This window comes from Trichechus manatus, unplaced genomic scaffold, assembly GCF_000243295.1.
Source record: "Trichechus manatus latirostris isolate Lorelei unplaced genomic scaffold, TriManLat1.0 scaffold00028, whole genome shotgun sequence".
Taxonomy (NCBI): Eukaryota; Metazoa; Chordata; class Mammalia; order Sirenia; family Trichechidae; genus Trichechus; species Trichechus manatus.
In genome coordinates, this window is record NW_004443964.1 from 1,533,615 (window position 1) to 1,538,257 (window position 4,643).

The following is a 4,643-nucleotide window of genomic DNA, read 5'->3' on the forward strand; positions in this document are numbered from 1 at the left end:
AGGGGTAGGGATTGGTGGAAGGTCTGCCGAGCCCAACCTGGCTTCTCAGCCACCTGACAATGTTGACGGCAATATAGGTTTCTCCCAAAGAAGCATAATTAGCATTTCAAAACAAGGGTTAGTCACTTGGATCCTTCACTAAACTGGCTCAGTCTGCAACAACACGCACCTGTGGGTGGTGGGTGGGCTTGGGGGAGATCCTGAAGTGGAGAACATCGCTTGGCCTTAATGTCGTGGGTGCGCGTAAGGGCATCGTGCCAGGAAGCCCTTGGAGAAACAAAAGTGGGGTGGTGTTTGCAGCAGCTCACAGGTGCTCTCCACCTGCAGGAAGGGTTGGGGCAGCAGGGATTGCTTGGCCCTAGCTGAACATGTCAGTGGCACAGTCGGGGCTTGATTACCGATCCTGTAGCTCACTGAGACCCATAGGTGAGAAAGGTTTCCCCTGGTGGTACAAGTCCTTCAAGCCTGAACCCTGGACGGCGGAGACCTTGTTTTCTGTGACTTGAAGCTCAGGGTCCCTGAATGAGCCGGACAGGTTCCCCGGGTGAAAAGCCTAGTTAGTCTGCAGCTATTTCAAATTTTCTAACAAATCCTTGGGACGTTGGGTCAGGGAAGTAAGATGTCTTTCCTACATTCAGAGTTCCAGCGGCTGGGAGAACTTGGAGAAGGGGGATTCGATGCTGTTAAGGGGCAGCTTTGCCCTCTGAAAGGAATTGGGGGAATGGTGCTGAGGCAGCCGGGCTTCCCACGTGTTGGGGTTGGGGACTGGTCAGGAACCAGGGCCCGGAAAAATGAGGTGACTACAAGGATAACAGAGCATTCCCCCATTTTGAGCAGAAAAGCCCTCACCAAGCTCCAGGCCTTCTGCTCCACGGCCTCCTGTGGGAGCCTGTCTTCATGGTGACCTGTGACTGCAGGGGAAGGCAGGGACGCAGTCAGGGTGACCTGCCCTGGCTGCATTCCCCTTTCAGCTGGGACAAGGAGAATCTCATTTGCAGCCTGGGTGGATGCAGGGCACAGAAGAGGCTGGAGCGGGGTTTGGGGGCACGTTCTGTGTGATGCCAAGTGTGACCCCCACGTGCATGGGGAGCAGCGGGGAGGTGAGAGGACGCATTCGCAGGAAGCACAAGGAGGGCAGGCTCTCGGCTGGTGGCTGTGGGGTGTGGGGGCCACACTGCTGGGTCCTGATCCTGAGGTTGGGGCCAGTGGGGAGGGCTCTCTGTCTCCTGCCCAGGCTAATGTGAGAGGTGGGGTGAGGCTCTAGGAAGCCTGTGTGGCCCACAGCAAGTGTCATGTGCTAGCCGCGCACGCCCCTTCAGAGCGGAGCAACAGGATTTCTGCAGTACGGAAAACACTGCCCTTTAGTAAACAGGTGTCAAGCCCAGTCACTGTGCCGGCTTGTTACCAAACCCAGTCACTGTGCCGGCTAGTTATGGGCTGAATCGTGCCCTACCCCTAACACTTGTAAATATGACCTTATTTGGAAATAAGGTCTTTGCAGATGTAATTGGATAAGAGGAGGTCATGCTGGCCTAGGCTGGGTCCTGATCCAATGACTGGTGTCCTTACAGGAGGAGAAAGACCCAGACAGACAGACGCAGAGGGAAGACGGGTCATGTGAAGACAGAGACTGGAGTGATGTGGCCCCAAGCCAAGGGCTGCCTGGGGGCTAGAACCACCAGAAGCTGGAGAGACAAGAGAGGAACCTTCTAGAGCCTCCGGAGGGAGCAGATTGCTGCCGACACCTTGATTTCAGACTCCAGAGCTGAGACAATAACTCTCCGTTGCTTTAGGCCGCCGAGTCTGTGGTGCTTTGTTACGGCTGCCCCAGGAGGCTCACACACCATCCCATGACTGTCGATTTCTGTATATAGCACAGAGGCCTTCTCCAGACACTGCTGCTGGCCCGAGTATGAGAGGACACGGCGTGCTCCTACCGTTGTTCGTGGACATCAAGTCGATTTCAAATCATGGCGACCTCAGGTATTACAGAGTAGAACTGCTCCATGGGGTTTTCTTAGCTGTAATCTTAATGGAAGCAGATCTCCAGGCCTTTCTTCAGCGGTGCCACTAGGTGGGTTTGAACCACCAACCTTGAGGTTAGCAGTTGAGTGCAAACCGTTTGCACCCCCCCGGGACTTTTTCCTAGTTGACTACCAAAAACAAACCCGTTGCCATCAAGTCTGTTCCTACACATAGCAACCCTATAGCACAGAGTAGAACTGTCCCATAGGGTTTCCAAGGAGTGCCTGGTGGATTCGAACCGCCGACCTGTTGGTTAGCAGGCGAACTCTTAACCACTGCGCCACCAGCGTTTCCTGTTAGCCTACGAAAACCAAAAAAAACAAACCCATTGCCGTTGAGTCGATTCTGACTCATAGCGACCCTATAGTGACCCTATAGGACAGAGTAGAACTGCCCCATGGAGTTTCCAAGGAGTGCCTGGTGGATTCGAACTGCTCATCTTTTGCTTAGTAGCTGTAGCACTTTACTACTACGCCTACCAGGTAACATTTATTCATGTTGACCCTCCCACCGACAAGTGCTACAGTGCCTGAGAGATGACCCCGGGGTCCAAGAGCCTTCACGGCCACAGGGAGGCTGAGGCGGGAGGCCTGAGACGGTGACCCCACTCAGAACCTCGTCAGGATGTGTGATGTCACCTCAGTCCATTACAGAACATCTCAACTATTCCGACGAAGCCTGCGTAACCCGTTGCTTTTGCGTTGATTCCGACCCCTTGCGCCCCTATAGCAGAGTAGAACTGCCCCGTAGTTTCCAAGGCTATAATCTTTATGGAAGCTGACTGTCACATCTTTCTCCCACAGAGCGGCTGGTGGTTTCAAACCGCCGACCTTTCAGTTAGGAGCCCAGCGCTTAACCACTGTGCCAGCAGGGCTCCCTCAAGGCTTCCTTAGCCGGCGTCGTTTCTCCAGTTACCTCTACCTGCTGAGGGTCCCAAAATGCCGCGCTTGGAGAAAGGAGGTGGAGCCTGAGGAAAAAAAAAGAAGCTGAAGTACAGCCTCCGTGATTCAAAACTGCGAATCTGCTCAGATCGAAGCGGGAAATGGATAGTTTTGATGACAATTACAAAAAGAAAAAGGAGCCCTGGTGGTGCAACGGTTAAGCACTCGGCTGCTAACCGGAAGGTCAGCGGTTCAAACCCACCCAGCGGCTCTGTGGGAGCAACACCTGTCCATCTGCTCCTGTAAAGATCACAGCCTAAAAACCCTATGGGCTCGTTCTACTCTGTCACATGGGGCCACTGTGAGTCAGGATCGACTCGGCGACACCCGTCAACAACAACACAGAAAGGGAAGTGCTCATCCAGGAAGGGCACCATCAACAATCAGCAGGCAGGGAACTGGGCAGCAAAACCGTCAGTCTGAAACAAGTCACACCAGGAAGATACAAGGATCTGTACACCAACAAGGAGTCAGGGAATTCTAGAGACACACAAGACAAGACATGAAGGGGCAGCTCACAGAAGATGAGACCACAAAGCCTACACGCGTCCTCAGAGGAATGCAAAGTAAACAGAAAGGAACAACCAGTTTACACCTTCAGGTGGGCAGAAATCAGAACTAGAGAATTCTACGTGTTGGCAAGGGCGCCACGTGCTCCTGAGCCATTGTAAACCTCGACAGCTGTGCTGGATTGCAGTGCGTGGTGCCCAGGGAGGTGCAGGTCGTGAGTCTACCCTGTGGCCTCAGACCCCCACTGCTGGGCGTGTACCCTAGGGAACTAGCACGTGGATGAGGGCGTGCAGCCACTGTGTGTGCACCAGAGACAGGACAGTGGGTGAGTCAGCTGTGGTGGTCACAGGGGCAGTGCAGGAGAGAAGAGCGGCAAACCAGTCGTTACTTCTGCAGCATGCTGGATGTGGACTACACCGTGAGAAAAAGTTAGCAACCGTCAGATCTCTCCTAGAGCTCCACTGGTAGGGGCTGGATTGGGTCTTCCCAAAAACATGTACCTGTGAGCAGGACCTTGTTTGGAAATAAGGTCTTTGGAGATGCTATCAGTCACTGTGAGGTTGTACTGGAGCAGGGTGGGACCTCGTCCCATCCGAGTGGTGTCCTACAAAGGAGACGAGAGACACAGACGGGAGATTATTCATGTACAGACAGTTCCAGTTTTCCCACATTCTTGTCAATGCTTGTTTTCCATTTTTCTCTTAATAGACATCCTAATCGGGCTGAAGCGGTATCTCATTGTGGTTTTTATTTGCATTTCCCTAATGATGAAGGAGCGGGTGGCACAGTGGTTAAGCGCTCGGCTGCTAACCAAAAGGTCGGCAGTTCAAATCCACCAGCTGCTCCTTGGAAACTCTATGGGGCAGTTCTGCTTTGTCCTGTAGGGTTGCTATGAGTCAGAATCAACTCGACGGCAAGTTTTGTTCTATTGGCTTATTCAGTAGACCTGTTCTCTCTGTCCTCTCTCTGTCTCCTCTCCTCTCTTCTCTCCTTGTCTGTCTCTCTCCCTCCCTCTTACTTTTAAATTTACAATCTTCATTTTTTAAACATATCACAGTCTACCATCAAATAGTGTTTCACCAGTCCACATATAATGCGAGAAACTTACAACAGTTTACTTCCATCTCCTCCCTCTTATTTTTGTATCTTTTACTGCTAAATATGTTA

General features: G+C 52.5%; 1 long non-coding RNA gene across 1 annotated transcript; it reads left to right on the plus strand.

Annotated features, from left to right (window-relative positions):
• The first annotated feature begins 6 nt into the window (after positions 1-6).
• On the plus strand, positions 7-3,532 carry LOC111820159 (uncharacterized). The gene is made up of 2 exons (XR_002823696.1): positions 7-1,983; positions 2,829-3,532. It is a non-coding gene; the product is annotated as an uncharacterized LOC111820159 (long non-coding RNA).
• Positions 3,533-4,643: the final 1,111 nt, after the last annotated feature.